The sequence below is a fragment of the Lissotriton helveticus genome, chromosome 6 (genome assembly GCF_964261635.1).
Source record: "Lissotriton helveticus chromosome 6, aLisHel1.1, whole genome shotgun sequence".
In the NCBI taxonomy this organism is placed as follows: Eukaryota; Metazoa; Chordata; class Amphibia; order Caudata; family Salamandridae; genus Lissotriton; species Lissotriton helveticus.
This window is the reverse complement of record NC_136067.1, coordinates 1,420,926,722-1,420,945,261: the sequence shown is the minus strand read 5'-3', so window position 1 is coordinate 1,420,945,261 and position 18,540 is coordinate 1,420,926,722.

Sequence of the window (18,540 nt, the reverse complement as noted above, 5' to 3'; positions counted from 1 at the left end):
CCGAGGCGTGGCAGCAGGACCTGCCTTATATGGGCTGCTCCCGGCTGGGCGTAGCCGGAACCCTGCCCCACCTTGGAAGTTTCCAGAGTGGGGGTGGATGTTCTACTGACTTGCATTTTCCCTAGTCTATCGATTTTTTTGGCGTGGCAGGCGGTGGGACAGCGAGGGGTGATTTGGTTTCTCTTACTGTTTTTCTGGTCTCTCACCACTGGCATATTTTAACGTTTTCTTGTTTCTAGGACATTAATAGGTTTTATCATTACGTTATGTTATCGTTTCTTTGTTCGTTGTTTAATAAAAGTTCATGTTCATCAGTGGCCTACTGATTTTCGTTTTCCTATTTTTTTCTTTCCAGGTTGTTTCATGGTAAAGTTTCTGTTAACAGGATACAGTGATCACTTCGTTATTATTGCATATGTCCTTTTCACTAGGGGTGCTCTCTGGTCGGGCCAGATGACGTATCTCTAGTAAATGGTCCGGGTGAAAAAGGTGCATCAATCAGTGGGGAGTAGATAGGCATGACAGATTACAACGGGGGAGAACGGTCCGCATTACGTACCCTTTCACTACTTGCAAAGATTTTCCTACGTTTATTTGCAAACAGGGAATACCTCCAAAAAGAACTAATTCCCAAACAGTCAATGTTCGGACAATCAATCAATCAATGAGGAATGAAATAGGTACGACGTGTTAAAGGCTTGCGTTACCTACCCTTCACTATCTGCAAAGGGAGATAGAATATTCCTATTCTTCCTCGTTTGCAGGTAGAGAAGATCGTTGAGAGAATTAACTTCGAACAATTCAATGCTCGATTGAAACAATCAACAAGGGGTACTGTGAACACAAATGAACGCCGCTTATATACATACGCATTGCTATTTTCAACAGGTTGTTCCTAATGTTTCTATTTTAGCGAGGTCAAAAGAGATCCCATTAGTGGCCTACTGATTTTGCTCGATTCCTTTTGTTTTTTTACACGATTTTTCGCTATCTGCAAAGACTAAACAGAGTATTGCGACTCTGTGCTTGTTTGTAAATAGAGAATGAACCAAAGAGAACAATCAATCAAATGGAGAGAGAAGCAGGCACGACGGATTACAAAGGGGGAAAGGGCTGCGTTAACTACCCTTCACTATCTGCAAAGAGAGAGTACTCCTAATAGAAATGAGGGGTGGGGGGCAGCAATCAAAGCAGATCAGTGTGCATAAACACGAAAAAAAAAATTCTTACCACGTACTTGACATTCGACAGCTTATGATATTTGCTATTAAAAAACCATTGAAATTCACTGAAAAAACCATAGGTTATAGACCATATATAGTTAGGAATTAGCATTTACAAAACCTTGAAAATTCACTGAAAAAACCATAGGTTATAGACCATATATAGTTAGGAATTAGCATTTAAAAAACCTTATTTTACTCACACAAAACCATTGAAATTCCATATATAGTTAGTTGCACTAACTATATATTGCGCACCCGCAATCCACTGCTGATGATGTCACATATTACATCATTCATGACATGGTCAGTGACATCACTGATGACATCACTGATGACATCTCAAATGACATCACTGATGACATCTCATTTGACATCAATGACCACATCACTGATGATATCATTCATAGTGGAATGGTGTGGCTCACCGGTTAGAGGCGGCAGACCCGGAAGCAGAGGACGGCCCGGGACCAGGGTTCAATTCCCGACGCGGCAGGGTCGTGGACCAGGGTCAGTGGACTCGATAATTCTCGCTTCGGTGCCTACTCTAACCAGGGATCACACTCGGCAACTCTGGGCATTAGCTTGCCTCATTTCCACAACGGCCCCCCACATACGCCGGGGATGCCTGGTTTCACCTTGGAGATACCCAGTAGGGACCATCTCACAGGGAAAGCCAGGACGGGTTCCCCAGCGGTCTACAGCGCGGAGATACCCCATGTGGGGTGATTCATGCGCTTTACAAGACATCATTACATTACATTACATTACATGTGACAATACAATGCATCTCCTCACATTTTAATATAACCTCTGTTTCACCCAGTGTTAAAAACAGAGTATAATTTTTGAAACCATTGACACACCAATACTAGTTACTACATACGTACTCACTGATTCCTACGTCTACACACACATTCACTCATTCACCCATACAATCATTCATACATACAATCACTCATGTTTACAACACAATCATATGCACTCATACACCTATACAGACACTCACACTCTGCCACTCATCCATGGAGTTACTCACACACCTAGTCAGTCCTGTAAAGAATCAATCACACTTCCATTTTCTACTCTATACAGTTAAACATAGAGCACCTTACGTTTTCAACCATATACTAACACATACTTACTCTCTTATACAATCATTGATACAAGTACACATTGATCTGTACAGAGTCACACACCTCCCATCCAGCCACACACACACTCAGTCTCCCATGCAAATACTTGGGCAATCAATCAATAACCCATATAGTTACTCATATAGCTACTGATCAACACATGCAGCAGTTTACAGAACAACAGACATAATGATGCACAAATTAAGACAGTTTATTCACTAACCCATGCACTCAGTGAGACACATTTAATCACTCACTCATACATTCAGTCATGCACCTACTAAATCCTTCGTCCAGACACTTATACATCCACTCATTCTTCAATATGTAAGACATATTTTAACTTTACAGAAACATAGTCACTGGATGTTGTCATCAGTGATGTCACTGACCATGTCATGAATGATGTAATATGTGACATCATCAGCAGTGGATTGCGGGTGCGCAATATATAGTTAGTGCAACTAACTATATATGGAATTTCAATGGTTTTGTGTGAGTAAAATAAGGTTTTTTAAATGCTAATTCCTAACTATATATGGTCTATAACCTATGGTTTTTTCAGTGAATTTTCAAGGTTTTGTAAATGCTAATTCCTAACTATATATGGTCTATAACCTATGGTTTTTTCAGTGAATATATATATATATATATATATATATATATATATATATATATATATACATATATATATATAAATTACCTACTGGCAGTCGCCAATAGGTAGTTATAGTTAGGATTGTTTTCCATAGGGAAATCACAACATTCTATTGGGAATAACTTTGGCGTTGAGGAATCTGCCTGAAATTGTCCTCAACTTTGCCTCGCGGCGCTCCGGTCCTTCCCTGAAAGTTTGGAGGGGATCCGTCAAGCGGGGGCTGAGATAAAAGGGGGGTCCCAAAACGTGTTTTCCCCATGTTAATTTCCATAGGGCGGTCGGACTCACTTTTAGCTCGAACGGCTGAATGGATTTTCACCAAACTTGGCAAAATTGTAGGGACTGGTAGCCCGATGTGCCTTTGCTATGTCTCAAGACATGTGCTCCAGAGGATTTTGAGTAATTTAGGTTCAAAAAAATATATATATCTATAGCCGCGACCCGGTACGCGCACCGGGGAGCGCTCCGGGCGCGCCACGCGACTTGCGCACGGAAAGCTGATTGGCTCTCGGGTGTCTGTAAACATTCCAAACAGTCCGGAGCGGCCGCCATCTTGTGTCTCGGTAGGATCGAGACACAAGAGGTGGCAAAAACAAAGGGCGAAATAACCAAAAGTGGGCAGGGTAGACCCCTCTGACCCCCTAGGTTTGATGTAGGGGCCATAAAAGGGTCCTGCGGGTGAATTTTTTTTCGATTTTCGCGGGGGGAGCGCCCGGTACGCGCACCGGGGAGCGTACCAGGGAGCATACTTTGGGGAAAAATAGTGAAAAAAATTAGTGTAAAATAATCATTTTGAGTGATCAGACGGAAGTCCTCATACTTGGACCATCACCCTCCGCCTGGGATGATTCCTGGTGGCCCCCAGCCCTGGGCCCCGCCCCCAAGCCGACAGACCACGCACGCAACCTGGGCTTCATCCTGGACTCCTCCCTCTCGATGACCAGACAAGTCAACGCCGTCTCCTCTTCTTGCTTTCTCACCCTCCGAATGCTCCGCAAGATCTTCCGATGGATCCCAATCGAAACCAGGAAGACGGTCACCCAGGCCCTCGTAACCAGCCGGCTGGACTACGGAAACACCCTCTACGCCGGAACCACAGCCAAGTTACAGAAAAGACTACAACGCATCCAGAACGCCTCAGCCCGACTCATCCTGGACATCCCTCGACGCAGCCACATCTCCAGCCACCCGAGGAACCTGCACTGGCTCCCGGTCAACAAGAGGATCACCTTCAGGCTCCTCACCCATTACACAAGTCTCTCCACAACCTAGGACCCAAGTACCTCAACGACCGCCTGACCTTCAACACGCCCACCTCAACGACCGCCTGACCTTCCACACGCCCACCCGCCAGCTATGGTCCGTCAGCCTCGCCCTCGCCGCCGTACCACGCATCCAAAGAGCCACCGCCGGAGGCAGATCCTTCTCTTACCTGGCGGCCAAGACATGGAACTCCCTCCCTATCCACCTTCGGCTGACCCAGGACCACCTCGCCTTCAGGAGACAACTCAAGACCTGGCTGTTCGAGCAGTAGCGGTCCCCTTCCCCCAAGCGCCTTGAGACCCTCCCGGGTGAGTAGCGCGCTATACCAGTGTTTGATTGATTGAATAATCCAGACAGAGTACATGGTGAGAGGAGGTTCTGGTGCAGTCAGATGAAGTGTAGGAATGAAATGGCAGTTGGAACAGTAGGAGTATGCAAAAAAAACTGTGGAGTTTCAGTGCTCTTGAATCACAAGCAATGATTGGTGGATTCAGATAGTTGAAAACTGGAAGTTAGGGTGCATGGTTCTGTTCTGTGAAAGAAGCAATTTGAATGGTTAAGAAAAAGTCATTTAAAGAAAGATTGCAGCGGATAAGCTGGTGTATTGAGAGGTCAAACATCCTTGCTTAGTTCATTTGCAACATTGTAGAATAAACTTTTAACCCTGAGAGCTCAGTGAGGAGGGAGTTGCTATGGTAACAGGTAGAAAGGGCTGAGGGGGGGAAGGGTGTTGGTTTGAAAATAGAGAGGGAAGAGTTTTGATTGGTTACCATGTGCAATATGTGTGTAGAATTAGAGGTTCTCTGTGCCATTCATGGTTGCTGTGCCTGGAGTACATACCTTTTGCTCTGCTAAAGAAATATTGGTGTGTGTGTGTCTGACACTGTTCTCAATCTCCTAAAGCATTTGTAAAGGTGAGTAATGATTCATTTAATATACATAGAGACTTGTATACTCTATGGAGAAGATTTGGAAGCAAATTGTGGTGTTTTTAATGTTGCTTTGTGTCATGCTTTTTGATAATGCTTGGTAAAAAGTTTTTACTGCATAGAGGAATTGTATTTTGTAAACTTGTGCAGTTTCAGTAGTGACATGGAATTCTTGTACATAGGACCTGTGCTGTGTTTCTTAAATGTGATGTGAAAAACGATTTTGGGGAAAATGAATGGCTTTTACATTTTTGAGAAGGAATAAAGAGTGTCTGCATGCTTAAAGAAATACATTTGCCCCTTTCACAATGATGTTACGTGTGTTAACTCAGTGTAGGAAGCACATTGAGTTTCTTTGCATAGAGGAATTGTATTTTGTAAAATTGTGAAGTTTCAGTAGTGACATGGAATGCTTGTACATAGGACCTGTGCTGTGTTTCTTAAATGTGATGTGAAAAACGATTTTGGGGAAAATGAATGGCTTTTACATTTTTGAGAAGGAATAAAGAGTGTCTGCATGCTTAAAGAAATACATTTGCCCCTTTCACAATGATGTCACCTGTGTTACCTCAGATTAGGAAGTAGATTGTGCAGATGAGGTGAGGCATGTCCAGAGGTACAGAGGAGGTGAGGCCTTTGTTCAAGACTGTAGTGGGTGAGAGGGCTTTCCTGGGGAGCATAGGTGGTGAGGCTTGTGTCTAAGAGTGCAGTGGACAAGGTTTCATGAAGCCTATCCCCGACTGCACTCTTAGACACAGGCGTCAATTTGACTCTTTACAATGATGTTACCTGTGTTAACTCAGTGTAGGAAGCACATTGAGTTTGTTTGCATAGAGGAATTGTATTTTGTAAAATATTGAGGTTTCAGTAATGACATGGAATGCTTGTACATAGGACCTGTGCTGTGTTTCTTAAATGTGAAGTCAAAAACGATTTTGGGGAAAATGAATGGCTTTTACATTTTTGAGATGGAATAAATAGTGTTTGTATGGTGAAAGAAATAAATTTGACCTTTTCAGAATGATGTTACCTGTGTTAACTCAGTGTAGAAAGCACATTGAGTTTCGTTGCATAGAGGAAATGTATTTTGTAAAATTGTGAAGTTTTAGTAGTGACATGGAATGCTTGTACATAGGTGCTGTGCTGTGTTTCTTAAATGTGATGTCAAAAACGATTTTGGGGAAAATGAATGACTTTTAGATTTTTGAGAAGGAATAAATAGTGTCTGCATGATTAAATAAATATATTTCAACCTTTCACAATAATGTCACCTGTGTTACCTCAGATTAGGAAGTAGATTGTGCAGTTGGGGTGAGGCATGTCCAGAGGGACGGAGGAGGTGAGGTCTGTGTTCAAGACTGTAGTGGGAGAGAGGCCTTTCCTGGGGAGTATAGGTGGTGAGGCCTGTGTGTAAGAGTGCAGTGGACAAGACTTCATGAAGCCTATACCCTACTGCACTCTTAGACACAGGTCTCATCTTCTTTGTACCTGTGGACAGAGCTCTTTTCCACTACACTCTTCAATACAGGCCTCACCTCTTCTGCACCCCTGGAGAATCCTCACCAGATCTGTAACCCTGAATAGACCGTTTGCTTTTTGTCATTGCTTTGTTGTTTGGTAATAGTGGTCTATAATGTGCTATTTTTTTCTTTAACACAGATTGAAATCAAGATTTCAAGAGTAAGGAAACATGCCCTCAAGGCAAAGGAGAAGAAAACATGATAACCGCAAAAAAACAAAAACAGCAACGGAATTACAGCACTCTTCCACAACAAATACTTCAAAAAACAGGAACAAAACTCCTGGTAAGACAACTAAGTCTTTCTTACGGAACATATGTAGATCAAAAAAAAATGTTGGACAGCATGTAGAAAAAGAGAATGAGAGAGTAAATTTGAAAAGGAAGGAGAGACCCTCAAAAAATCTTACAACTGGAGCAGGAGAGAATAATATGTATAGGAATAGAAGGCAGAATCAGTTTAGAGACATTCGTAAACGAATGTTTCGCAATAGGGTGGTTTTAAATATGTTAAAAAACATTAGGAAAGGTAAACAGAGAGCTGCTTTTTATAAGAAAAAGAAAAGTGTAGAGAAGATTGTTGATCAGGCTTTTGAAGTTAAGAAAAGATTATTTATTTTAATAATCAATAGAATTAGGACACTTAACAAGACAATTGATGTTTTCAAATCAAACAGTAGATGGAAAAGAGTAATTAATCGGACTCATTTTTGTAAAGTTTTTTCAGGAGAATGGATGCACAGTTCAAGTTGTGAGCCATTTTTTAATGAGGAGAGTTACTTCCAGGAGAATGATTTAGTGCATGCAGTTGACACCAGTGGTCGAGCATATGAGGTGAAAGACGGTTGTCCGATTGAAAGAGAAACTTGTGCCTAGAGAACCAGAAGAGGTGTTAACTGGTGAAGTTTTAGGGAGACGTACTAAGGGTCCAGTGTACACTTGGAAGTGTAGTAGTATTTGTAGTGTGCGACAGGAATCAATTGATTTGTTTTGTAATTTCTTACGTACATATAGTAAGAAAAGTCTAAAGCAGAAAATGAAGTTGTTGCAAAACTTAGATCCTTGCAGAGTGAGAGAAAACACAGGTTTGCAAGGGCATTCATTGGCTTGTCTTTCTAGAAAAGTCTGTCAGAGTGTTTTTCATCATTTTAGGATGTTAGCAGTGCATCATACCAAAATGAGGAAATTAGTGAGAATGTTGTATTATGCTAAAAGTCCAGCACTTAAGCTTAAACAATTAAACAGTGCTCTTTTGCATGGAACTGAATTAGATGTGAAGAAGATTTGTGAAGAAATTGAGATTTGTTATTTTGGTGAAAAAGAGGACAGTGTAGAAATTGAGACAGAAATTCAAGGTAATGAGGAAGACAATGTACAGATTTCAAGTACAGAAAAGTTTGACCAGGAAATTACCAGGTTTAAGGTGAAATCAAGTGAAAGGCCGAATTTTACTTGTGTGTGTTGTCGACGAACTCATTATAAGCATCAAACTAGATTAGTTAATTTATACGTAAAAAGTGAAAAGATAAATAATTATGAGTGGAAGGATTTTGCAACTTATTTGTGGGTGGAGAATTGTTTTGATTTGAGTTCTGATCAGCGTATTTGTAAATATTGTTATGATAAATTAAATCAAAACAGAATGCCTGCTAGAGCTGTTCATAATAATCTGGAGTTGGTAGACATTCCTCCTGAATTGATGGATTTAAATACATATGAGTCTATTTTGATTCAATGTGTCCATCCTTTTCAGGCTATTGTTCGCATGGAGCCTAAGATAGGGAAATTGCCTCCTTCAGATTTACAGAGAGGATTAAAGGGCAGAGTTGTTTATTTGCCTCTAGATTTCAAGAAAAATATTGATACCATTGGTGTAGAGAAAGTGGAAGAGGAACCTCTGGTTATTCTAGTTAATGGGGTTCTGACAAAGAGTAAGAAAATCTGGCAAGATTTAGTGGATGTTAAGAAAGTCAAAAAGGCAACGTTGTATTTGGTCAAAAACAATGAGTACTACAAACATGTATGTGTTGAAGCAGAGGAAAAAGCTGCAGATGAAGACAGTGATTGTTCAGCTGGCCAAACTGAAAAAGTTGATGTGTCTAGAAGTGAAGAAATATATGAACATTATACTGTTCATCCTTTGCATTCCAAAGTAGTGATGGGGAATGCAATTGACTTGTTTCAAATGAAAGCAGCAAAAGGAAGCCCCATTAGTGTATGGGAAGAAAGTTTGGAAGCTCGTTGTTTTCCACATTTATTTCCAACAGGTTGAGGTGGACGATATGACGATCGACCGCTTCAAATTCCTGCATCTGAATATCGAACTGTAAGATTATATGCTGAAGATCCAAGGTTTCGTCAATGCATTCCTTATTTGTTTCATCTACTGTATGAAAGTGACTTGTCTGGGCTTTCTTATGCAGTAAACCATATACTGAAAAGTGGAGCACATCTGCAAAATGTTTCGGTGAGGGACTTTATGGAGAAAGTGAATCTGCAAGATAATATTTTGGAATCTCATTTAATCAATCTCATGGCATGTCAGCATGGTACAAACGAGTATTGGTACCGTTGTCATGGGGAATTGAAATGTATGCTAAGAAACTTAGGAACTCCAACATGGTTCCTCACTCTTAGCTGTGCCGAGTAACCATGGGACGACTTACTTCTATTTCTACGAGAGGCAAATGCAAATATACAAAATATAGAATTCAAAACACCTGGAGAACTGTGTTCTTTGGATCCAGTGAATGTATGCAGATATTTTAATCATAGATTTGAAGCTATGATGTCTTTCATTACCAACAAAAAAAATCCTCTCCTTGGAGAGGTTTTGGATTTCTTTTGGAGAAAGGAGTATCAAGCGAGAGGTGCTCCTCATATACATATGTTGTTGTGGATTAAAGATGCACCCAAATTTGGAACAGATTCGGATGAGACAGTGATGAGCTTCATTGAAGAGTATTCAACATGTGCTGTTCCGAAAACCCCCGAACAAAACAGTTTAAGGCAACAAGTTTTACGCTTTCAATCCCATCGTTGTGGAGAGTACTGTCGTCAAAAATTCAGAAACAAGGACAAGTTCTACACAAAATGTCGTTTCGGCTTTCCACGACCAGTGATTTCTAAAGGAAGAGTCAATAATTTGATGTCTTCTCTACGACATACTGTGACGAGGAAATCACCAAAAAATACATACAATTTAAAAAGAAACGAAGAGTCCAAGTACATCAACGACTACAACCCAGTGATTTTGTCCATGTGGAACGCTAACATGGATATTCAATTCGTTGCTGACAACTCTATTGCTGTGGCTCGATATGTGACGTCTTACATCACAAAAAAAGAAAAGACAGAACTGAAGTAAATGTGGGAGGACATTTCACATGAAAAGAGTCTAAGCAAGAAATTATACAGTTACAGTCTGAAGATGTTGTCGCATCGAGAAATTGGAGCATATGAATGTTCTGATTGATTGTCATCAGCAAGTCTCTATGCCAAATCTAGAACCATCATTTGGATAAGTCTAGGTCTTGCTGCAACACAAAACCAAGTTTTGAAATCTGTACAAGAGATAGAGTATTTGGCGGAGAAAGAACCAGAAAGTACAGATATTTTGAAGACAAACATGTTGGATACATACTATCCAAATAGAAGTCCTCACCTTGAGAACGATTGTCTCTATGAAGTTCTTCTAAGCTATATTTATAAGAGGAACATCAGAGAAGATATCAATAATGGAATATATGCTGTCATTGGATGTGAAGGATGTCTAGTGAAATAGAGAAAAGGTCATTTGATTAATCATCGAAAATTGAGTTGTGAAAATTCAGACAAAAGAGAATTTTACTATTTGGCTCTTTTGCAACTCTTTAAACCATGGCGTACAGAAGAGGAACTACTTGGAGATTTTCTCTGTTATGAAGACTCTTTTAATGCAACGAAGGATACCATAGAATGTCCTGTTTTTCCAAATTATCTGCAAATGTTGAATGAAGAAATAGAGCAAGAAGCAACAATTGCTGCAGAGATTGTGAGAGGCAGTTCTCAAGACAGTCAGAGTTCTGCTTCATTGAGTCAGGATCCACTAGGAGGACCAATTATCCAAAATGAAGCTGCCACTGCCATGGATGAGGGGGAAAGAGCTATGGAGCAAGCTCAAGAGGATGTTATTAATTTAGAAGATTTGGTGAAACAATTAAACCTTGAGCAGAAACATATATATGACGAAGTCACAGAACAGGTTGAACATGGATTGAGTCATGAGAAAAAAGAGTGCTCATGTACATCATTTAAGCCTGTCCGACTGTACGTGAGTGGAGAAGCGGGAACTGGAAAAAGTTTTCTGATTAAAGCAATTGAAACTTATCTGCAGAAAAGGACAGAATCACCGCTGTCTTGTGTTGTTACCGCTCCAACTGGGCTGGCAGCACATAATATTAAAGGGATTACTTTACATCGTTTACTGATGCTGCCAGTGGAGCATCATAACAAATTGCAATACCACAAGCTATCTGGAGATGCGTGTTCTGAAGTTTCCAGAGTCCTGAAGAAAATGAAACTTCTTATCATTGATGAAGTAAGCATGGTCTCAAATCTAATGCTTGCTTTTGTGCATTTGAGAATGCAAGAAATTCTTAGAACAGACTATGATGTCTTATTTGGAGGAAAACACATTATTGTTTTTGGAGATCTACTGCAGTTGACTCCAGTGAAAGGTCAAACAGTGTTTAAAATAGTCATGCATGAAGATACCAGGAAGTGCCTAGGAAGCATTGGAAACGTTAATATATGGTTACATTTCAAATATGCAGAACTACTCCAAAATATGCGGCAGGCAAAGGATGAAGATTATAAAAATATTCTACAAGATGTAAGAATTGGAAAAATAAGTCAGCATGGGAAAGAAGCTTTACATGGCTGATTAATTTCAAAATTGTACCCAAATGAAAACATTCTTCCAGAGAATATTTTTAAGAAAATTAACGAGAAGAAATCTGGCATATGTTTGATACCACTCTGAAAGAATGTTCCATGTTCAACAACAAAATGTTAAAGTTAGAAAATGAAGAGATAGTGAAACTGGAAGCTATAGATAAAATAGAGCATATGGGAGCAACAATTATTTTGTCAAAAAATTTGAAATCAAAATTGGATTCATTAGAGAAGACTATATCTAAAACTGCTGGTTTTGAAAAGACTCTGAATGTGTGTTTAAATTGTCGTATCATTTTGAGAAGGAATTTAAATGTTGAAAGAGGTCTGGTAAATGGAGCAATGGGTCATGTTGTTGGTTTTGTGAATTACAAAAATAGAGATGGAATTGAAATTTTAAAAATTAAATTTGATGGCATTGACGAAATAGAACACATTTGTCGATGTTCAGCTAGATTTTTGCTTGTGAAAGACTTATATGTTCGTCCAAAACAGTTTCCTGTTTGTTTGGCATATGCAGTGTCAATTCATAAATCTCAAGGTTTAAGTGTAGATAGTGCTTTGGTGAACATTGGAAGTTCTGTGTTTAAAGAGGTTATGGCATATGTGGCATTATCACGAGTCAGAACTGTATCAGGATTGTACTTGATTGAGTGTGATGAAACAAAGATTTGTGCTGATCTAGATTGTGTTAAAGAATACAATAGGTTAAGAAGAGAGTATGCTCCACATTTGCCTCAATATCCTCTGTTTGAAAAACGTGTGGTAGGCCGAAAAAGAAGAAATGAGAATAATTGCAGTGAGGTACTAGCAAAAAGACAAAAAGTAGATGAAACTGTAATTGTAAGCAGAAAGAAAAAGGATTCTGTTGAAGATGTTGTTGGATTTCAGTTTGAAAACAGTTCTGGTGTCAACTGCTATGCTAATGTAGTAGTTAATGTTGTTTTTTTTCTTCAAAATTTACAAGAACAGATTGTTGAAAATCGGGATCAAACATTCTGCTGTTTATTGAATTCTGTGTTTGAGAAATGTAGCAGTGATAGAGCAAAAATAGAAAGTGTTTCAGAAATTAGAAATCTTCTAGACATATGTTCTGGTCAAAATCAATTTTCACAGATAATTCAGCGGGATTGTCAGGAATTTTTAATGTATATGTTTGATGTATTGGAAGATGAAGGAGTAGATATAAAAAATCTTTTTAACCTTTCTTATCAATGGCAGCATGACTGTGATAACTGTACTTTATCAAGTAGTACTAGAATAGACACTGAAAAATATATATATTTGAGTTTACCAGACTGCAAATCAGTGCCTTTTAATAATCTCGTTAAAGCAGCTGATCACAATATGGTGTGTACCCAATGTAAGTCTGCAATGCTGTCCACATTATTTCTACGAAGTTATGGTCACTATGTCATTTTAATGTTCCAACGATGTAGACCTGATGGAACGAAACTGACAACTTCTATTAAAAATGTTGTGGCTATTCAATTATCAATTTCAGGAAGAACGTTTGCAACTGTAGCTATTATTTATCATGACGGTCCTTCAACAACATCAGGGCATTACAAATGCTATTTAAAAAGCTGCAAAGGTTGGACCCTTTGTAATGACACTCATTTGACTTTAAAACAACGTTTGCCTTTGACTTAAAAAATTCATATCTAGTGTTTTTACAACCAAAAATTAAGTAAAGGTAATTGGCCTATGAAGACGGGAGCAGTTAATAAAGGTTAGTTTGCTGTTTAAAATTATATTTTGAGTAAAAGTGATCAAGATAATATAGAAAATTGAGTTGTCATATAGGTACTGTAAGTGGATCTCATAGTAAGTGATATCAGTATTATAGGAAATGATGAACATGACTGAGTCAGAGATAGAATTACGAAAATTTAAATATTGTGAAAATGTTGTTTGAGTCTTTCTTTCAGAACGTCGGAAAAACGGTAATTTTAGAGTTTGTTTTAAGTAATTTGAAAATATACTGATACATCTGACACTATTTGGCCTTAAGGAATGGTGAAGGAATGAGTAAAGAGTCATGACTGAAAAAAGGAGTATTTGAAAATAATGAAAATATTTCAGATGTTCTTGGAGCTTTTCTTCTAGAAAGTTGATTAAATGGATTTTTTAGTGAACAGCAGAGTACTTTCCAACGAGAAAAGGACCTTCATGATATACTATTTGGCCTAAAGGAAAAGTAAGTGAATCAAAGATTAGTGTACATTTGTCATTTGTCAGTATCTAAGGTTTTTTTAAAAACACAATCTTTTAGATTGTGTTTTTTTTTCCCGCTGTCATATGATGAGTAATTTGAACTCACTGTTTTAAGTGAAATTCAATATATTCTGACAACAGCAAAAATAAACTATGTAACATGTTGTACAAGTTATTCTATACTTTGGATTGTGTAAATTAAATTGTATTCCCATTGTCTGACACTCACTTTCCTTTTTCTATCCTCTTTCATCTCTTTTTACTCACTTATAATGTCTTTCTCTCACTTTTTGTAACCCCTTTTCCTTTACTCCACTTCTTTCACAACCCCTCATTCTCATTTCAACTGTCTGCATCCCCTCTCTCCCTTGCATAACTTTTCAGCTTTCAGTCTCTCTACTTTACTTCCCTTTTCCGTATTTTCCTCCTTTGCTCTTTTAGTAATTCCTCTTTACTCACTCAGCAGTATTGTCGCACTCTATCACTATAAATCACCCACTCTCCTTTGCTTATCTTTGTTTGCTCTTTTCTTTTGACCTCTTCTCTCTATTTTTCGTTCACTACCTCTATGTCCCCAGTTCATCACTCTCCTTGTGTTATGTTCACTTGTGTTTATCTACCTTCTATCATTTCTTTTATAAAAACTTCACTGCTCCTCTTTCATCGTTCTTCATCCCATTTCTTTTAGTCTGGTTCCATTACTATCCCTCATTTCCTTTCTTTTAATGTCCTTCTCTTTACTTTCATCACCAAATTGTTTTCTCTCAGTACCACTGTTTTAGTCGTCTTCTCCTCTGTTTCCTTTTTTTGCTCCCTTACTCATTTCCTTTGCTTACTCATTGTACTCCACTTCACTCAGTTTTTCCCTTAGTGTGTCTGTCTACTAACATCCTCACTCCATTTCCCACAATCATTGTATATTATCCTCTCTCCCTTCATCCCTTCACTCTATGACTGTTCTTCACTTACTCTCAGTTATCTTCTATTCCTCATTCTTCTAAATGCATCCTTAATTAGACTCTTTTCCGTCTCTGTCATTATCTTTTTACTTACTACTGTTTCCTGACTTAGTTTTGCTAACTCACATTGTTTTAGTATCTTTCTTACCTACAGTTCATTTCTCTGTTCTTCTCTTCCTCTCTGTCAGTGAATCTATATGCCTTACTCTTATTAATTTGCACTCCTTCTATTTCTTTTTCTCTCTTTTTGTCCTTCTACCTTACTTTATTTCCCTTTCTATGTCCTTCACTCTTACTTTATTTCTAAATACACTGTTATGCTTTTTAACCTCTTCATTTGTATCTTTTAATTTAAAATACATATTTTACTAATTATAACTTATTTTTTCTTCTCTCTTTCACATTTACAAATTGTAGTAAAAAAATGTAATTAAAGTTACATTTATTATATGGTAAGTGTGACTAACAAAATGTAGTTTGTCATCACCCTTTGCTTTAAGCGCACTAATATTTTCTCAACCAACCTCACTCCTGTTTCTTTACTCTGCTTCCCTCACTTATTCTTATTCTCCATGTTTACTCCAATTTCCCTATTTCCCCTCTCATATTCAACTTCTTTCAGTCCCTATTCTTTACTTCACTTAGCCTCTGTTCCCTTCCTTTGCTTCTTCACTCATTCTGTTTTTCTTAATTATTTACCTTACTCCTACACACACACCTCATCCCCCTCCCAACACATACACACACCTCTGACATACACCCCACACACCACACACACACCTCATACACACCCCCCCACACACACTCCTCACACACACACACACACACATTCCATACACACACATACATCCAACACATATAACCCCCACCCCCACACACCCCCCACACATATCTCACACACCCTCACCTCCACCCACACCGAAACACCCCACACACCCACACCCACAGACACACCTTACACACCCACACCCCGACCTACACTCACTGACTCCCTATAAGTCACACACGTTGCATTACTTACCTTTCTTTGCTGTTTCACTCACACCCATTCAGGCATTGTTTCCTTTACTCTCTCTGTCCTTTCTCTTTGTCACTCCCCATGTCTTATCCTAATTCAATTTTTCACCCTCTTTCACCCCTCTTTTCTTACACTCACTGCTCTTTTCTCACCCTCCCTCACCGTTGTTCATTTATCCTGGTTCCGTCACTACCCTTCATTCCCCATTTTTTACTGTCCTTTCTTTTTCTTTCAACACCCACTCACATTCTCCCACTATTTCTACTTTAGTCTTCTTCCTCTCTCTTCCCTTCTTTCGCTTCCTTATTCATTTTACTTTTCTCACTTTCACCCTATTACTCCTTCTCTGTTTTTTACTATGTAATAAACAATCCCTGTGTGTTTCTCCCTCTAGCTCTCTTTCTCTTAACATTAGTCTCTTTGTGTTCTTCCCTCATGCTAACTCCTTCATTCATTTTTTCTTCTTTTTTTGGGGTGCGCGCCCCGGTGCGCGTACCCTGAGGAAAAAAAATTGACAGAGATTCTTTAAAAATATAGGTTTATTTTTATAAATTAAAGGTAGTTCTAAAAAGAACAGTTTTTTTCTTCTTTTTGTTGTTTTATATTTTGTTTAATGTTTTTTTGAACATTTTGTACTTTTTTTGGCTTTTCTGAACAGTTTTATATTTTTTTTGTATTTTTTATGGGGAGAAACAAAAAAAAGGGAATTGAAAATGGCTCAACTGGAGCAAAAAACAAAAAACGGAAAAAATTAGGGTTTTTTGGGGCAATTGTGGTTGTCACCAGCAAAGACGATGAGCTTTACGCTCTTTTCACCATAGGAGATGAGCTTACCACAGTAAATACATGTTACTCTAAAATCTTCAAATCGTTGTTGAATGCAAGGCATCGTCTCCATTGTTTCTGGTCCCGATGGAGTGGGTTGCTTTCTTTTGGAGGTGGTCCTTGAAGACTGGGGGAGGTTTCTGGCCAGTTCCCTCATCTCTGCACGAGAATAGTTGTTTGGATGCTTGCGGGTCATATGTCTAATCATGGTATTATTACCAAAGGAATATTTTTTGTTTGGGTTGCCCCTTGAGAGTTCTGAGCCACAGATTAGGCAAGTTACCTTGGCCATATTGACTTTTTTCTTGCCCTCTGGGATTGAAAAAAACTCCCATACAATGTGTGGCCTTGGCTGGTATGGGGTATTGTCTTCAGCCAGCCATCTTCTGCTCTCCTCCTCTTCCTCTTCCTCCTCCTCCTCTTCTTGACCACCAATGTACTGTTGTGGTGGTCCTCTTGGTGGTGGTGGTGGTGGTGGTGGTGCAGATGCTCCAGCTGCTGCTGCTACTGTAGCCATTTTAAAGTACAAAATAATTCTCTTTGTTGTTAAAACAGGTCTTCCTCAGTCAAAGGACAAAGTCAGAATAAGGAAAAAAGGTGGAGTCTTTCATCATTTGGAAAACAGAACTGTTCTTGACCAATGAAAAGTGTTATTTTCAAGTCACATGATCCGGGCTTTCATCATTTGGAAACCAAAACTGATCTGCACCAATGAAAAGTGTTATTTTCAGATCACATGACCCGACGCGCCTACGCTACGCGCCCCCCGGGGCGCATCCGTAGTCACGCTCCGGGGCACGCCCGGGGGTGCGTAGCGTAAGCGCGTCAGGACGTTGCGCGATCGTATGCGCTCGCGTGCTTCCGGGTGCGCTTACGCAGTGCGTCATATGACGCATCACGCGGTTACGCGAAACGTCACGATGTAGTTTTCGTTCGCGAGAATAGCGCTAACGGGACGCTCCCCGGTACGCGCCCCGGGGCGCGCCGTAACATTGCACTTACCCGTGCGTTCACAGGTATGCGCCACGGGAGCGCCCCAGGGCAAAAAAAAAAAAACATAATTATACAATATAAAATTCGTTATAATTTTTTTTTACTTTTTATACCTATAGAGATTTGCTATTAAAAAATCATTGAAATTCACTGAAAAAACCATAGGTTTCACACCAGTTATAGTTAGGAATTAGCATTTAAAAAAACTATTAAATTCACTGAAAAAACCATAGGTTTCACACCAGTTATAGTTAGCTGGAAATTTTACTCGCATAAAACCATTGAAATTCCCACGTTATAGTTAGTTGGACTCACTATAACGTGCGCGCCTGCAATGCACTGCTGATGACATCACATATTACATCACTCATGACATGGTCAGTGACATCACTCATGACATCACTGATGACACCATCCTTGTGACAGAGTGACAGACCTCCTTTCACTGTAATGTAACCCTTGAAGCACATATTCAATAATAGAAACTAAAATTTTCAAAAAGATGGATACCCATACCAGTAACAACAACCAATTCAATAATTCCACCATCTATATACACATCCACTTATTCACCAACAGTTCTATATAGTCACTCATACATATACTCACTCATCATATGTAGTGATACACCTATACATTCTGATACACACCGACAGTCATCTAAAAGATACTCTGACACATACTCACACATGCAAATAAACTATTGAACATCCATTTATTTGCATATACAGCTATACACACACTACCACTTTACTTCTAAGGAAACTAACACGTACTTACTCTCTCAAACAATCACTTATAGAAGCACATACTAATTTAAACAGGAACTCTTAAAATCCCTTACTCTGACATATACTCACTTATA